Source organism: Bos taurus, chromosome 13, assembly GCF_002263795.3.
Source record: "Bos taurus isolate L1 Dominette 01449 registration number 42190680 breed Hereford chromosome 13, ARS-UCD2.0, whole genome shotgun sequence".
Classification (NCBI taxonomy): domain Eukaryota; kingdom Metazoa; phylum Chordata; class Mammalia; order Artiodactyla; family Bovidae; genus Bos; species Bos taurus.
This window is the reverse complement of record NC_037340.1, coordinates 76584865-76603564: the sequence shown is the minus strand read 5'-3', so window position 1 is coordinate 76603564 and position 18700 is coordinate 76584865.

Sequence of the window (18700 nt, the reverse complement as noted above, 5' to 3'; positions counted from 1 at the left end):
TTCTTGGCTTCCTGAGGATTTTTTTAATGTTTTTTAAATTTTATTTTCTTTATAATATTTTACAGTATTTTGTTTTATATTTTTCTCAGTGATTGCTTAGGTATTACAGTATGCATGTACGTGAATTAACATGCTGCTATCAATGTTTTAACACTGCAAGTTAAGTAAGAAGCCTTCCCTTTATCTTTCCCACTTTAAAAATACAATTGTTGGGACTTCCCTGGTGATCCAGAGGTTAAGACTGCCACTTCCGCTTCACTGCAGGGGCCTTGGGGTTGATCCCTGGTCAGGGAACTAAGATCCCACATCCGCACTGTGTGGCTAAGAAATAAATACAAATAAACCTGTATCACATACTACTTCAATAAAAAGATTATATTTGGGGAAAAAAATACAAGTTTCTGAAGTGTTTTTTATGAGCAGTACATCACGTGATGTGATTATTTTTGTTTCAGCCATCACACATGATTTAAGAAACTCATGAAGTGAAGAATAATATCCTATTAACACCCATTTTTAACCCGAGCAGGCAAGTGACCGGGCTGGACTGAGTGCGCTGGGCGCCTTACACCTGTCCTCCTGGAGCGGGTGCCCCTTTCAACCTGCACCCTGGGAGCCTCGCTGGTCTCAGCTCGTCCAGGCCCTACTCAGTTATATGCTTGGATCTGAGCTTTAGAAAGAGCCTGCTGGCTGCCCTGGGGAGGAAGGCGGGTTGGGGAGGAAGAGGGAAACCCCTTAGGTGGCTGTGGCTGTCCCTGGAATTTAAAACTAGCAAGAATTTTTGTTATGGGACCTGTTGACAGGAGGCCTTCACACACATCCCCATTGGCTTCAGTGCTTGTAATAGCCGTGTCTCCCTGTTTTATACTCGAAGAAACTGAGGTCCCTCCCTGGCTTGTTAACTGGTGAACGACACAGCAAGGAACTAAGAGTCGTCCAGCCCAAAGCAGATGCTTTCCCTGGCTGTGCTCACCCAGACTCCTCCCCTGAATTACCTGCTACCTGAAAGCTGGGGCTGCATCCGATCACTTCTACATCCTCCATGGTACCTGTGAAAGGAGATGACCAGAAAAGTCTGCTCCTCCAGATCGGGTTTCCTCCTTTTTTTCTCTGGGGAATGATTTGTCTGTTGCATTGGTTGGATGGTTTGGAGACAGCCTAATGATCTGACTTGGGTCTTGGGCTACCACCAATATTGCCAGCAGGGCCCGGGAGGAGAAATTCTGTCTACAGAAGTGGTCTCCAAAGACTTTTCTGCCAGTCTATCGACCAAGAAAATTTCAAATATTTTTCTTTTGATTTTAGCAAAGTTAAGTCTTTGCTCCACTATAGCTTCAACTGTTCAAAGAAACTCTCATTGTTCATGCCAGAAGGTGTTAATATAAATCATTATCTGAGGGCTGGCATTGGGCTGCCTTTGTGTAAATATCCACCTGATTGTTTTTCTTTAGATCTGTAATTATGGTGGCAAGGGGAAACAATTCCAACAACAAAACACAACTTAATATCCTGAGACGCAAGAGATCGCAACCCCCTTCATCTCCTATTTGTCTGCTCTCCACAGTTGAAGATACTGGATAGGGGTTCAGTGATTTTTGCAGGTACTGTCTTTGCACATGCAAAGGACCTGGGGCAGAACTAAGAAGGCAGGTGTGGCTAGAGCGTAATGAATCTAGGAAGGGAGTTGAATATGAGATTGGAGACAATAGCTCTTGGAGGCTCCCGTGTGTGGTAAGAAGTTCCAGCCACTGATCAGGTGAGGCTGAGGCCTCTGTCCACTCTCAAAGGATAACTGAGTTTGGAATATTGTTGCTGGCAGAAAATATAAAGAGTTTCTAGGTAAGACTTGGCAATGAATTCTTAAATTGTGGTGATGATACAATTGCAAATCTGCGGCCTTTTAAGATTCAGTATTAAAACCATGACTCAGCCTTCCAGCTGCTGAGAGTAGGTGATTTGTATGAAACCAAGGTGCTCCTCGTATAACAAATATGTATTAATGATCATGCATATAGATGTTGCCCAGACAGTTTTCAAAAAGAATTTGCAGCTAGGAAGCAGTCAAATTCCAGGGCTTACACCAACAATTTGGCATTTAACAATGTGGTGGTATTTAGTATGGGCCACATGGGGTCATGGGTGGGGGCTGTTTCCGTAAACAGTGTGGTGGGAGCTTTGTTTCCAGACCGAACTTTGCGAAGCGCACAGGAGAGAAAGGGCAGCAGGGGCCATGGTACTTGGGGCTCCGTGCGCTGCGGTGAGGTCTGGGTTTTACTCTAAGGAAAGAGGCGTGGGTTGGGGGGGTTTAAACAGGAGGGACATGCCTGTCTTAGGTTCCAGTAAGACCCCTCTGTCCTCACGTGGAGGAAGCACAGTCAGGGGTGAGGACTGAAGCAGGGAAGGAGGAAGACAGGTCCTCAGAGAGGTGATGATGGCCTGCAGAGCCCAGATGATAAGGAGCCAGGCTGGCCGTGGGTTTGGGGGATCAAGGTGCAGAGAAAGAGAGACAGCATCTCCTAGAATTTTTACCTGAAGCACAAGGATGGTGATTGAACACAAGAATTTCTCTCTTGGGATCCATAAATGCTTGTTGGAGAATCTGTGGTCAAAATAGGCTAAATCGTAGGCCTGGGTTATCATTTTGCATTGGGGACTCTTAACGGAAACCAACAAAATGTGCCAGTCTAAGAACAAGAGCTATGGGCATGATATGAACACAGCAGAATAAGATAAATTGATGGCTGGAAAAATCTGTGTGTGTGTGTGTGTATGTCTGTGTATTTGTACATAAGTATGAAAGTGAAAGTGTTAGTCACTCGGTCATGTCTGACTCTTTGAGACAATGGCTGTAGCTCTCCAGGCAACTCTGTCCATGGAATTCTCCAGGCAAGAACATTGGAGTGGATAGCCATTCCCTTCTCCAGGGGATCTGCTCGACCCAGGGTTAAAACCCAGGTCTCCCGCATTGCAGGCAGATTCTTTGCTGTCTGAGCCACCAGAGAAGCCCAATATAGGTATATGAATGTACATAAGTATTTAGTGGAGTGGCAGAGCCAATATTTGAACCCAGAGCCCATGTTCCTAATCACTGTAGTGTTTCAACAGTCTCCTGGTTTCATTGATACTGAGCTGTTTCCATATGAAAGGTTACCTTTCACTATTACGAGTAATGTTGCTGAGAATGTCTGTACGTGTGCATCCCTGGACCCCAGGTAAGAGTTTCTGAAGACGAGTTCAAGGAGATGTGTCTTGGAGCCCCTCACATCTGTGGCGTCGGCAGCCCACCTCTTAGGCCAGTGCCTGGGAACCTTTCCTGTTCCGGTAGAGCTGGGACTTCCTCTCTAGCAGCTGAACTGGACTTTGAAGGTGGCCAAGTTCCTTCCAGGATGTGGGGAACATGGGATATAGACCTCCTGAATCTTTAAACAGGACCAGGTCAACGATGATCAGCCCCAAAATATTTTCTTGTTTTCTCACAGGCAGGTAAGGCTGGCATGTGGAGGTGGAGGTCTGGAAGAAATGTCATTACTACTTTCTGCTCATCCAAGCTGCAGTTCTGGTGGCTCTCTGAGCTGAAGACTTCTAGACCAAGGTCATCCCAGGCTTCCTTCCAGGCCCAGGGATGGTGAACTGCCATCCCCCAGCCTTCTAACTTGGGGTTGGTTGGGGCACAGCAGGAAAAAGGACTCCTCCTGCTTCCTAACTGGGAGGGAGGTATGGATGGGAGGGAGGAATGGATGAAGTCTTCTTATCCTGATAAGAGAGAAACTCAGGGTGGATCCAGACCTTCCATTCTTTGGCAGGGAAGCTGTGAGAATACTGGACTCTTCCAGGGACACCTGTGAAACAGGTATTACTGGCTTAATCCAATCCAGGCGGATCTTTGGGGGCCAGACTCTAGGACACAGAATGATTCATAGCTCTTGCCTTGAGGAACAACCAGTGTAGCTCTGGGTTCCCCACCATCAGCCAGGCACACACAATTACACTCAGTTCAGTTCAGTTGCTCAGTCGTGTCTGACTCTCTGTGACCCCATGGACTGCGGCACGCCAGGCCTCCCTGTCCATCACCAACTCCTGGAGCCTGCTCAAACTTATATACATCGAGTTGGATATACCATCCAACCATCTCATCTTCTGTCATCCCCTTCTCCTCCTGCCTTCAATCTTTCCCAGCACCAGGGTCCCTTCCAATGAGTCAGTTCTTCGCATCAGGCAGCAAAAGTATTGGAGCTTCACAACTGCACTGGTTTTGCAATAACCAGGTGCCACCTCTATTATTCAGACTTTTCTGGACTTGTATTTTTATGCTCAAGGAATTTTGTTTTATTTATTTTTATTTTATTTTATTTTTAGGAATTTTGTTTTAATTTTATATCCAGACTGTGAAGAGGAAGCCAATAGTCACCGAAATAAGGAGAAGTTTGTTGTAAAACCAAGTACAATGAAAACAGTTATTAATCTTCAGCAAGTTCCTGCCTCCCATGATAGCTAATAGGGCTTTATTTATGAGAGTGAGAAAAAGAGAGGCATCACTGGAGATGAAGGTGCTCCTCACTGACACCTTCTCCTTGACCTAATCAGCAGGATGGAGATGGGGCAAAAAACAAATTTCTCAAGTGTGAGTCACAGGCTTTTAATGTTGAGGCCACGCTTATATGGGCACCATACGGTGGTGGCTCTGGTGTCTGAGGTTAAGGAGACAGACCCCAAGCCCTAGTATATTCTGCATTGTTTCATCATGACTCACTTTCCCAAGTGTTCATACGAGGTAGAGATGTTTCCTTTTAGAGATCCTCTTAGATTGCCAACTTCAAGAGCCCCCCTGCAAAAATAGATTAAAAACCTGCACTCCCCATTTCCCTCACTGTTTGCTTTTGAGAATGTCCTTAAACGACAGCACTCTGGTACACAGGGAAAAAGCACGTACAACTCTGTGACTCAGGCCTGACCAATCCCTCCTCCCCACATTCACTCCCCTGGAGGCAGGGGAATGAGGGCTGAGATGAGGGCAGGCCCATCAGCAAAGAGGCTTCAGGCAAGGCCTGCTGGGCCATGCAAGAGGGTTTGGATTCCATCCTAAGGGCGTTTAAAAGCCACTGACATTTTCTCAGCAGTTGAATAATATCTGCTTTGTGTTTTCAAAGGCTCACTCTGGCTGCAGTTGGAAAGGGACCCAGGGATAAGATTGGAATGAGGTAGACCAGCTGCCCTAGTGGGAGAAGGTGGGGATGCTGCAGGGGGAGAGGGTCGGGGGATGGAGCAGGTTTTGTTTTGAAGGTTAGACCAGAAGGGCTTGCTGATGGATTACACGTGGGAGGGGCAGGAAGGAGAGTCAAGGATGACTCTGAGGTTTTTGGCTCTTGGGCAGATGGTGGTGCCATTTACAGAGATGGGCGACCAGGGGAGGAGGGATAAGGATGGGCAGTAAGTGGCTTTGTGGGCATGGTCCACCAGGCCAGTGACTGGTCAACTTCCCCTAGACTTGGAAACACTCTTTATAGGATATGTTTGATTGAACAGAAATCCCGCTGCTGAGGATACAGCCTCATTGAATCACAAGTGAGGGAATCAGAAAAGGGACAAGGTCTGGGCAGAGTCTCTCTCAAGAAATGAAAATGATCAGTGATCGCTGAGTACCATTGTGATATGAATGACCTATTCGCCCTCCCCCAGGGCACCTCTCCTCCACTGAGAATGACTGGAGCAGAATGTTCTGGAAGCTTCTGCAGCCAGAGCCAGCAGAAGGCAGAGGAAAAAAAAACTGCATGATTTTTCTGATTTTTTTCAGTCCAATGTTCATTAATGAAATTCCAGTACTGCCTCTTCAACATCTGCTTAACTGGTTCCAAAACCCAAAGTTAATTTTGAGTCTTGGTTTTTTGTAGCTAAAACTAACAGTTATTTTAAACTTTATTTAGCAATCTCCAAGGGTCAGGAATTGATCCTCCTCTGCCACCACCACGAGGAAACCTCATCTGAGAAGCGGGTCCCAGGAATCCAGTGGATTTTTCTGGATTGAGTTGCAGGCACAGCAGTTGTTGACCAACTGACAGCAGTGAGAACGCTCCAACAGGAGGAGGGGGTCGAATGTAACTGCTCGGGAAGCAATGGAGTCCCTGGGCCCAAGGTGGCCTCTGATTGCTGCTGTCTGTTTCCCAGGCCTTCCTCTCACCCCGCTGCTGGGGCCCTCAGTCTGATGGGGCCTAGCCTGATGTGGCCGTTCAGCAGGTGTTGCCACGAGCTGGCAGCTCACAATCTGAGCCAGTGACAGTGTGGTGATCCAGGGACACTCAAGGGCCAGCTGAGGGCCAGTCGAGGGCTGTCGCTTAAATTCCAGCCTGGCAGGTGGCCACCAGCGGCTGGAGGCTGCTACAGGACGCACGTGCTTCCCCACCTGTGGCCCGAGTTCATGACCCCCACCCAGAGCCTGTCCAGGGCAAGGTCTGGCCTTAGTCTGTACCTGAAACTGCCCCAGCCCCAGCCCCCAGCCCTAAGCCCTGCAGCCTTTCTGCCTCTTGTGAACACACACGGGATTAATTATCTCTTCAGCTGGAGCCAGAGATTGCAAACTCAGTGTCTCTAACAGGCTAGGGGGTAGAGGTAACGTGAAATAGAGAACTGGAAACAGAGGCCTGGGTGGGCTGGTGAGGACTTGTCTAGTCTCGAGCAGTCCTGCTACACCTCCGCCAACTGTCCCCCTGGGGAAAGGGGGACACAGAGATAGGCTTCCAGCTTTTCAGGCAGAGCTGGAAGTTGCTTTGCAAAATCATTCAGTTAAAAAAAAAAGTTGACAGCTAATCTATAAATGTGCATGTGCTTGATAAAGACATATGTTAGCTCCCTCTAGACTCTTTTGGAAGAATTGTAGCAACCCGAATATAATGATAAAGGTCACTGGCCTCAGAATTGAGGAGGCAGTAACGAGAGACGGGGACTATGGAGAACGGAAGAGCCCACACCCCAAGAAAGAGATGGACTGTTTCTCACCTGTGACCACACATTCCAGCAAGAGAAGGCAGAGAGCCAGACCTGTATGCAGCATCTCCTAACTTTTAAAATATGGGCAATTAATTCCACTTGAAAGCATCATAAAAGCCTAACAAAATGCCTCTGGAGTCTCTGGGCTGTCCCTCCTGTTTACTGTTCGCAGTTGCCTGTGGTCCTGGCACTGAGAGCCGGCCTCTTCTCGAACCCATCTCCCGGCATATCCCAGGCTCCGTCCAGAGCATGCTGGCCCTCAGCTCTGAGACAGGTCTACAGAGTCCCCGTCATCTTAGTTCTTCCCAGGTCTACTTGATTCCAGGCAGTTCTTTTTCCTCACCGACCCCTCTCTCCATATTCTTAGTTACAAGAATAACACAATTATACTTTAAGTATTTAAATAACATGAAACCCTTCACTTGCCTCCCACTCTTCACTCCTCAGCCCAGAGCCAGGACCACTTTGATGTGTGTTCTCTGAGAACAGTCCCCTCATTTACTTACAGACAAGAGAGGTGCATGTACTATAGATGCATTGAGAAGAGAAGCGAGGTAAACTGAGTCATTAGAGACGGGGGCTCTCCTGAGTTGGGGGGGGGTGGTCAGGGAGGGCGAGGAGGGGACATCTACAGAGATGGAGGTGAGAGAACTGAGTCATGCAGATAAAGGGGAGGAGCCGTCCAGGTAGTGGGACCAGCAAGTGCAAAGGCCCTGAGACAGCTTCGATGATTTTAAGCAGCAGCAAGGAGGCCTGTGTGGTTGGAGCAGAGTGAAGGAACAGGAGAGCGGTAGGAACTGGGGTTGCAGAGAGGATGTGGTTGGGGGTGGCCCGATCACATAGGGCCTTATGGGCCACTGTGAAGACCTTGGCTGTTATTCTGTTTGAGAGGTTAGGTCACTAGAGGATTTTGAGTGATGAAATATGATGACCTGACTCAATGTATCTAAAGAGCCCTGGCTGCCAAGTGGGATGCACAGAGTGAGGGAGTAGGATGGATGCCCAAAGCCCAGTTAGGAGACTTGGGCAGTGGTCCAGATGAGAGATGGCACGGCCCAGACACAGATTTAAGTCAGACCCTGGTTTACAGACTCCAGCTTTGTTCTCACAGTTCCAACCCCCTTTCCTCTACTTTTCCAAAGAACTCCTACCTTCACAAAATCTAGTTATCTACCTAGTGGCTCAGTGGTAAAGAATTTGCCTGCAATGCAGGAGACATGGGTTCGATCCCTGGGTTGGCAAGATCCCCTGGAGGAGAAAATGGCAACCCACTCCAATATTCTTGCCTGGAAAATCCCATGCACAGAGCTCTGAACCTGACAGGCTACAGCCCAGGGGGTCACAAAGAGTCGGACACAACTGAGTGACTGAGCCCACAAAATCAAAGCAAAACATGCAGGAAGAAATCATCTCCTTAGCTCTCCATTGTAAGCGTGGCTCCTGTGTCTTCTTAGAAGGAGAGGCGCTGCAGGCATTTGGTCTGAAAGGGGCACTGTGTGCAATGGCTCCCAGACAGCCTCCATGTCTGGATCTTCAAAGTACCAGACACCCTCTAAGTCCCAGTCAATACTATCTGCTCTGAACTTTGGAGAAAGGCGTGCATTTTTCACTCTCCAAGTGTACTGCAGAGAACACACCAGTAGAACCTGGCATGCCAGCAAGCATCATTTATTCTGCTATTTCTTTAAAGTTTGAAAGAAAAATGTATACAACTAGCACATCAAATCCATGCTTCCACGGACAATGTTGCTTGGTTGGAGGCTCAAATTTTAAAGAGTGAGCCCATTTAAAGCCCATACTAAATAACAGTCCAATTAGTGCCTTAAAATGGCCCCAAACAGCAATCACAAAGTGTATATGAACGGGTGACACTTGGGAAATGCTGAGTTTCTGGTGCACAGGGTGGTTCGGGCCCTGGCATTTAAGTTCCATCATTGTGGCTGGAGGGGCTTTCTCGTGACTCTAATGAGCTGAGGAAAGGTGTCAGAGTGACCTCACTCCCAGCCCAGTGTGGTGGGTAGGTTTGCTCATGGAAAGAAATTGGTTTCTGTTTTTTTCCCCACACGTCTTAAAGTCAATGCTGGGGAAAACAAGTTTTGGTTGGCTGGCCTGGTTTCATTAAAAATATTTAAAATTGGCTTCTTTCCCCCTCACAGTGATGTCTTCCAGGTGCTCTGCCTCTCATCTGAGCTGTCTGTCTGCAGCAGGGCGGGGCGGTGGAAAGAGATTAGATCATATTTTTTGTGTTAAAGATGTTGACATATAAGGCTTGGGAATTACAGCATTTTCAATAAATCAGGTTACTGTCCCAAGGGGAGGCTTACCACGTGCTATTTATGCACGAATGCCTCTATCATTTAAGAGGCTGGTTAAAAGTTGTAGTTTAAGAGCGGATTAACAAAGCTCTCCGCAGCCCGTGGATTTGGGCAGGAATGAGCACTCCGAACAAGCAGACACTCAGGGAGCTGGCGGTAAGAACACCCAGCAGCTAATTGCCTCCAAAATGAGTAGGATGGAAAAGCAACAGCTTCAAGACCCTGGTTTTGAGCAGATTAAAAATAAGAAACAGTTTCTCAGTCTGTTTGCCTTTTGCCAACGCAGCATTTGGGGCTGCTGACTGCAGGTGAATTACTCACCAGGTGGTGGCCTCCTGCTTTCCAGGAGAAGTCTGAAAGGTTGGGTGGGTGGCCAACTTTGTTCTTTTTCTCTCATTGAGGTGCAGGAGAAGGGATGCAGCCTCCATGGTGACCTAGCAAAGCGTTTAGCAAGCAGTGATTGGTTCTGGTGTCTAAGGACCCCACAGCTGGCTTATCGGGGTCAGCAAAGCTTTCCCTTTGATCATCAGTCTGAGGGACCCAGTCTAAGCCCTACGACTTGCCTTTTTTCCTTTTTGACTCACCTTGTCTGAACGATGCCCTCCAAGCCCCAAACACTTCTTACAACAAAAACCCAAACTCGAACTAGGACCCTTTCAGATCACGAGAAGTGGCATGGAGAAATGGGTCTCAGGCTGGTAGGGACAGAAAGGGAAAGGGGGAGGCGGTTTACCTTAGATCAGATGCACAAGGAAGGCTTCTTGGAAGAGGTGACATTTGAGAAACAACCCATATGAACTTAGGGAATCACATGATATCTGGGGAAGGCTGCTCCAGGCAAAGGGAACCACAAAGGACAAGGGCCCTGACACTTGATAAGTTTGGAAATGAGAAAATCCCCATGCGGCTGAGGTGAAGTGGGAGGGGTCTGGATCCTGCAGGACCTCATAGACCGGGTTGAGGAAACTGGACTTGAAGGCCATGAGGAGGCATTAAGGTGCTTTTGGTGAGGAGGTGACATGGCCTGTCGTCCTTATTAGAAATTCTCCCCATCCTGTTACCTAGGAGACGAGGGAGTGACAGGGCAGGTGGGGAGGTGGACGGGAGTGGAAGGAGTGACCGGATGGGGAGGATGAGGTGCCGGGGGAGACAGGAAAGAGGGGGGGTTCTGACCAGATGTAGTAAGGGGCACTTCCTCCTCACGCCAGTTAATCATTAGCTCTCTTTACTGAGCCCTAATCATAGGTGAGGTATTCTTCCAAGTCCCCATCACAAATCATCTTGTTTGATCCTTAAATAGCCCTCTGAGGCAGGTAGTGTTATTATCTCCAATTTCTATTAGAGGGAATCTTCCCAGGTGGTGCTCGTGGTAAAGAACCTCCCTGCCAATGCAAGAGATGCGGACCTGGGTGGGGAAGATCCCCTAGACGAGGGCACGGCAACTCCCTCCAGTGTTCTTGCCTGGAGAACCCCATGGACAGAAGAGCCTGGCAGGCTACAGTCTATAGGGTCGCACTGAGTTGCACACACTGAACAACTTAGCATGCACACAGATGAGGGGACAGACATGGAGTAATTTTCCCAGGATCTTTTAGTAAGTGTCACTCTCAGGATTTGAACCAAGGTCATCTTGCTGTCCTCTCCTCCAAGCAGCCACTGCTGCCTGAAATCCGAGGCTGAGGGTTCCTATAATTCAATATTCAGGACCCTGGGTGGCTAACCAGGAGCTGGTTGCTAAGCAACCTACTTTTCACGTAGATCATGGGGATAGAGGCAGAGCAAAGTCATTGGTGGTCCCAGTTATCACATGATTGGGATCTGACCAATCAGAGTATTTAATTCGGGGCAGTGGGGAAATAATAGTTAACTTGGGAGGTACAGACCATGGGCATCCAGGGAGAGGCCTGGGAGCAGGCAGGCCTCCTGAAGGAGGACTTGGGAAGGATGGGAGCGTGGGCAGGATTTGCTGGACAGAGGCAAGCCCAGCCCTCTCTCTAAGGACCAGTGTCACACACCGAGTCCTGTCTCCTTTTGACCCACCGTACTGGGGAGAAAGGTCTTTTCTCCCGGCAGAGAAGAGGCAAGACGGGCCCTGAGGGAGCACTGGTGTGGGAAACAGGAGACCTGTCCTCTCATCCCCAGCATGGCAGGATTTGAGCGCGTCCTAGTTTTAACCTTCTGAGCCTCAGTTTTTCACTGGCAAAATGAGAGCAGTCAACCCCTCTCTGGACCTCAGGCTTCCCTTCTGTAAAACGGGGTGTTGGAGAACTTGGCTGGTCCTTGAAGTCTCTTGGGGCATCCAGACCAGTCTGGCAGGGAGACCCTTCTAGAACCCCTGTCAGCAACTCTTGAGTCTGTGGAAGCCTCAGGAAGCTTCTTACCTCCCTGTTGGAAGATGGTAATTAGCTGTGTTAACAGTCTGATGATGGGGACTGCGTTTGGGTGCCTGCCACCCCAGAGGAGGAGGGGAGATTCCCAGCAGGAAAACTGCTAATGTGATAACGTGATGGTTTTATTATCGTATCTCACAAACAAGCTGTGCACTTAGAGGGGCGGATAGTGGAAGAGTAAATATCAGCAGTGGGTGGGGGAGGGAAGGAAAGCCCTCCTGCGGGGCTCCAGGGAATCTTCCAGAGACAGGGAGGATTAAACCGTAACAAGCCCCTGCCCCTCCCACGACTTGACTGCCTGGGACACAACGAGTTAAGGAGGCATTGGTTCTTGTACGTTATAAGGCTGCCAGTTTTCTCTCTCTCTCTGGATCTCCGGATGTGAAGTCTCCATCTGCTCTAACGGCTGCACCCCGCTTGGCAGTCTATGGGCATCTCGAAAGGAGCACGTCTCAGTCTGAGCCCTGACAGTCCCCACCCTGACCCTTCTCCTCCCACAGGTGTCTCCACTGCAGTGGATGGGCCAGGTGGAGAGGGGAGAGGGCCTGAGCCAAAATGCTAAGGCCAAGTTGAGCGATAAGACGGTGCCCAGTGGAAAACATGATCCACAATAAATTAAAACCACCTGTCTGTGGCAGAGAGCGGGATGAACAGGTAGAGCACAAAGGATTTTTAGGGCATTGAAACTGCTCTGTGTATATATCAATACATGTCACTGTGCATCGTCCTGACCCTTATATGTACCACACCAAGAGTGAACCCTAATGTAAACTGCGGACTTTGGGTGACAGCGATGTGTCAATGTAGGCTCATGGATTGTAACAAGTGTCCCACTCTGACGGGGGATGCTGATAATGGGAGAGGCTGTGCACACATAGGGGCAGAAGGTAGATGGGAATTCCCTACCTTCTGCTTAATTTTGCTGTGAACCTAAAATGCTCTAAAAGATAAAAACTTACTAACTTTTTAAAAGTTACTGATTTAGAAGGGTACACTCTAAATTCATAATTGTCTCCAAGGTGAGGGAATCGGACATTCTGGGAAATATAAGGGATCTTAATTTTATCTTTATTTGCATTTATTTATCGAATTTGTATTGCCTTTATTAAAAAAGAACTAGAGGCACGAGTAGGATAAAATGTAGTAATTGTCCATACTGGGTATGTTGGTCCACGTGCATTTGTTCTTGGTCTTTGTACTCTTATATCTATCAAGCCACTTCTCCTATAAAAATATGACAAAATAGCCGGTCACAGCAGGGGGCCCAGAGAACCCAGGAGATGGGTGGGAGGGGTGAGCCAGGGTGAGCGTCTGGCAGCAGGACAGAGCTGGGGGTGGAACCAGACAATGCTTGTGTCCAGAAGGTTGGGGAAGAGGTGTGAGCCGGCCTTGCAGTACACGCCGATGGTCGTGGAGTAACATGGAGCTGCTCGCTGAAAGCCTGTCATTTGGTTCATCTGCCCGAGGAGGCAGTCTCTGTGCAGGTGGCAGGCTCGGCTTGTAGTAACCATGGGGAGAGGGGACTCGTGGTTTCCTAACCCCATGACTTACTGACTGTGGTCCATCCAGGTGAGGGATGGTGACTTCAGCTGCCTGAAGACCTGGCCCCCAGCCCCAAGACAATTCTCAGTGCTCCCCGGGAAAAAAAAAGGGAGGGAAGTGGAGTTTCAGGCTCCCTGGGAGCCTTACGGGCCACAAATCTGCTGGGCCCAAGGCCCCCGCAGGAGGTGATACACCGAAGTTTCGCTTTATTTTCCTTCCAAACACCACCTCCCCCGCACCAGCTGCTGATGCCCCGAGTTGGAGCTGCTCCTCTCTCCCTCCATCCCTGTCTCTGCTTTGGTGGGTGGCTCTAGCATATCCATTCCTGGGCCTCTTCACTTCCATTCTTTTGTCTGCAAAAATGGGTTGCAGTTTGCAAAGCAGGTTGGGAAAATCCCTACGATGCTGTGTGATATGCCTCCCTGCCCCAAATGCTTCATAGTTTGGGGTAAGAAGTAAATGCTCCAATCTCCTCTGGGATAATGAATAGATCCTGCTCAATCATTCATAATAATAGCAACAACCACAGTAAAAAAAAAAAAAAAATGGTGATTTTTAAACATTGCCAGTACCTGGCAGGAATATTAATGTCTCATTCCTCCTGGGGTTATATTCTGGGGTCACTGTGATGTTTTGCTAGATTTAGTTTGGTTATTCTACAGTCTGAACCACATTGACTTGCTTACAGCTTTTGCTCTCTTTCACCTTGTCAATCTCGATTCCTCCTTCCTTCTTGGGTTTTCTTGGCTGTCTTGGGCACATACTTCTACCCTGGAATTGGAAGATGATTTTACCCTGAATGGGTCGTCCTAAGTTCAAATCCTGCCTCTACCACTCACAATCTGGATCACCCACTGGCCACCTTGAACCTCAGTTTCCCCATCTGTAAATGATGGGTGGGGAAAATACTACTGAACTGGACTTCTCGGGGTGGGGCTTGAGTGAGATCTCGAGTATTTGGAATAGTGCCTGGCGTGCGGTAATTGACAATCAATGGTAGCTGTTTTACCATCATTATTACAAAAATTAATGTGAGACAGGAGGACTCCAGTCCTGTTTGATTCAGACAGACGTCTTTGGAGCTAATGAACGTCATCCCTTAAGACTGTTGATTCTTGGGTAAGAAGGTGGTTGAGAAGGAGATGGAGGCAGGGAGGGGACACAGGAGACTCTGGGCCTTGCTTGGCGGTATTTCACTGGTGGCGTTTCACCAGCCTTGGAGGTTGTGCAGGTCTGGAAAAGTAAATGCCACAAGGAATGGTGTGTAGGGAGCAGATAAAAATTCTTAACGTCAGACGCCTCATATAATCCCTGTGCATACACTGTGATCCTGCAGGATCTAGGCTCCACCCCCAAGTACACAGAAGGCGACACAGCCCAGCCCACCCTGGTCCATGCACCCCCTGCTTGTGCACACACTTGCACACCCAGTACACATGTTGTCGTTCAGTTGCTCAGGCATGTCCGACTTTTTGCAACCCCATGGATTACAGCACACCAGGCTTCCCCATACATCACCAGCTCCCACAGTTTGCTCAAACTCATGTCCATCGAGTCGATGATGCCGTCTAACCATCTCATCCTCTGTCGTCCCCTTCTTCTCTTGCCTTCGATCTTTCCCAGCATCAGGGTCTTTTCAAATGAGTTCTTCACGTCAGGTGGCCAAAGTATTGCAGTTCCAGCTTCAGCATCAATCCTTCCAATGAATATTCAGGACTGATTTTCTTTAGGATTGACTGGTTTGATCTCCTTGCAGTCCAAGGGACTTTCCAGAGTCTTCTCCAACACCACAGTTCAAAAGCATCACTTCTTCAGCACTCAGCCTTCTTTATGGTCCAGCTCTCATATCCATACATGACTACTGGAAAAACCATAGCTTTGACTAGATGGACCTTTGTTGGCAAAGTAATGTCTCTGTTTTTTAAGATACTGTCTAGGTTTGTCATAGCTTTTCTTCCAAGGAACAAGGGTCTTTTAATTTCATGGTTGCAGTCACCATCTGCAGTGATTTTGGAACCCAAGAAAATAAAGACTGTCACTGTTTCCATTGTTTCCCCATCTATTTGCCATGAACTGATGGGACCAGATGCCATGATCTTTGTTTTTTGAATGTTGAGTTTTAAGCCAGCTTTTTCACTCTCCTCTTTCACTTTCATCAAGAGGCTCTTTAGTTCCTCTTCATTTTCTGCCATAAGGGTGGAGTCATCTGCATTTCTGAGGTTATTGATGTTTCTCCCAGCAATCTTGATTCCAGCCTGTACTTCATCCAGTCCAGCATTTCATGTGATGTACTCTGCATATAAATTAAATAAGCAGAGTGACAATATACAGCCTTGATGTACTCCTTTCCCAATTTGGAACCAATCTGTTGTTCCATGTCCTGTTCCAACTGTTGCTTCTTGACCTGCATACAGATTTCTCAGGAGGCAGGTCAGGTGGTCTGCTATTTCCATCTCTTTAAGAATTTTCCAGTTTGTGGTGATCCACACAACCAAAGGCTTTAGTGTAGTCAACGAAGCAGATGTTCTTCGGGAATTCTCTTGCTTTTTCTATGATCCAAATAGGCTAAAAGATGATGCTGTGAAAGTGCTGCACTCAGTATGCCAGAAAATTTGGAAAACTCAGCAGTGGCCACAGGACTGGAAAAGGTCTATTTTCATCCCAATCCCAAGGAAAGACAGTGCCAAAGAATGCTCAAACTACCGCACAATTGCACTCATCTGACACGCTAGCAAAGTAATGCTCAGCAGTCTCCAAGCCAGGCTTCAACAATATGTGAACCGAGAACTTCCACATGTTCAGGCTGGATTTAGAAAAGGCAAGGGATCAGGGCACACGTATTCTGCCAAAATGCCCCGAGCCCTGGGCTGGCAGTGGGTCTCAGCGGCACCGCCCCCCTCCCTGGGGAAGCCCTGGGCAGAGGTGTTTGTTCTCCTTCAGTCTCCTGGGTCTGGTTTTGAGCCTCCCTGGTGCTCTCACCCCCAGACCTCCTGGCATGGCCATCTTGCCAGCTTAAAGCCTGGCCCTGGGGATGCACCGGGCCTCTCACCCCACAGCCTGCCCTGCCTTGGGCACCCAAGCATAATTGGAGACAAGGTGTGGATTTGCTCTCAAGCTGGTGGAGGCATCTCGGGGCCCTGGAGGTGCTCTGAGGGAAGCTGACGGCCTCCCTTCCCTCTCCCCACCTCCCTCCTCCCCACACTCCTCACCCGAGGCTTCTCCTCCTCCTCCCACTGTGTCCCTGTGGGTCCTCTCAGCTGGGGAGGAGGAAGGCAGCCTGACAGCTGAGTCTGCATTAGAGGCTGCTGCTTTGTGTTCCCCGGCTGCTGCTGGTGGAGCACCAGCAGGGAGCCAGCAGCCCCTGGGGAGGAGGGCGGGCTCCCTGGGAACCTCTTCCTGAGCAGTCATGCGGTTCACCCCCTCCCTCTGCTCAGACATCAGCCTGTCCGTGAGGCCATCGCTGCCCGGCCACGGCTGCCCATCTGGCGCTGCACACCGTCCCCTGTTCTGCTTCCTTTTCTCCACAGCTCTGCGGTCATGATTACCTGTAACTAATAAATGCATGGATTTCGGTTTTGTCTCTTCCCCCAAACTAGGCTGGATGTCCCATGAGGGCAGGGATCTCCGTCCACGGTCTTCACTGAGCAGCCCTGGCACACAATGTGTGCTTTATAGAAATATGCTACCTGAAGGAATGACGTCTCCCTTCTGGCCACAGCACCCTGGGTGCCCTTTGGGGAACCTCTGTCCTGCATTCTTGGCTCATGAGCTATGAGTGAGGCAAGCCACCGCATTTGGGATCCATGACCCTGGCCTGGAAGTCCGCACATCCCAGACCACTGGCTACACCTGGGCAGGTGGTACCCACAAAAGGGGCTGAAATCCCTGCCCCCACCCCCCCAAGCCTGAGTCCTGGCGCAAGGCTGCTTCTCCCAAGAAAAAGGAGCACCATTTCTAAACTGACACCATGGTACCTCAGAGGGTAACCCTGGCCATGAACAAATCCCCATGACCCCAGAGTTTGGGTCAGATATGGGCATGTGACCAAGTTGGTCTAACTGGGTGAATCCTGAGAAATCTAAAGATGCCACCAGGAAGAGAAGATTTTCCCTCTGAGGTTACTGCATTGGCAAGATAGCATCTCCCCACAGTGAGGGAAGAGGAAAGGAACCGTACTGTAAGGCTGGGGGAAACTGGGTATAGTCCCTGGGCCCAGCCCTACCTGAGATCCACCCCATCCTCGGGACTTTTGAGTTTATGAACCCATACATTTTCTTTCCGCTTGCATCTCTTGGAGTTGCGTTTTCTGTCCTTGCAACTTTAGGACCCTGTCTGTCAGTGTAGTGGTACCCGCAGGGCAGTTGTGAACCTTGGATGAGAACTGCCTTTGAAAAGCACTTTGTCATTTTTAAACACTTTATGCATATAAAGGGCTGCTGGAGGTGCTGGCTCACCTCCCTTTCCCTAGGGCTGCTCCCAACCCAGACCCCTTCCTGAGAGAGCCTTTGCTCCTTCTCCAAAGGGGGTTTCAGTTACTCACAGCACCTCTCTATTAAATGAGTGATTTTTCTCCTTTCCCATTTTTCATCTTGAAAAATGACAAATTGAAGCACTTAATTTTCCTCCTCCAAGCCAATTAACGTGGACGTGCCCAGCACCGATGCTGGGCTGTGAAAGACAAGTCATTTATATCAATTAGCAAAATACACATGAGCTTTATGGCTGTGTGCACACTCCAGGGGAGGCTGTCCTTTGAGAAGGGAAGCTGGGGGTGCAGACCGCATCAGGAGCACGTGGGGGTGTGTAAGATTTGGGGGGCATTAGGATTGTGCTGTGACAGCATTTTGGACAGGGCACTGGTCCAGCCGCTTCTCCTTCCCACAAAGTCCCCACATGAATACATTCAGGGAACAAGAGCATTTCCAGATACAGCCACACCTCCCTGTAGCAGAGGTTTTATTCCCAGACCTCAGTGTGGACTCCACACAGGCAGGCTGGAATGCCAAGTCTATCTCCAAAGGATGCTGAACCCCCACGTGCCTCCCGAGGCCAAGCACTCCGAATAATTACAACAGCCTCCTCCCTGGAATAGGGAGCTGCTGAAGGTGTCAGAATGTAGTGGTACAATTTGATGTTTTAAAAAGTGTGTTTTGACTGCAGGGGGTGGGCGTGGATTGAGGGAGATCAGAAAGTGGGAGATTAGGGTGGGTTTCGCAGAGGAGGAGACATATAAGCAAAGACCTGGGGCAGCTGATGGAGGGAGCTTGGAGGACCCTGGGGAAGAACTTTCCAGGCAGAGGGAAGGGCACGGGAGGAAGTGTGGCTGGAACAGAGTCATCGAGGAGAGCGTGCTAGGAGCTGGGATCAGACAGGCAAAGGCAGGATGTGGGGCGCTGAGGGCTCCTGTGGGGACTTGGCTTTTGTTATGAGTGAGGTGGCAGCTGGGGAGGTCTCTGAGCAGGGGAGTCACAG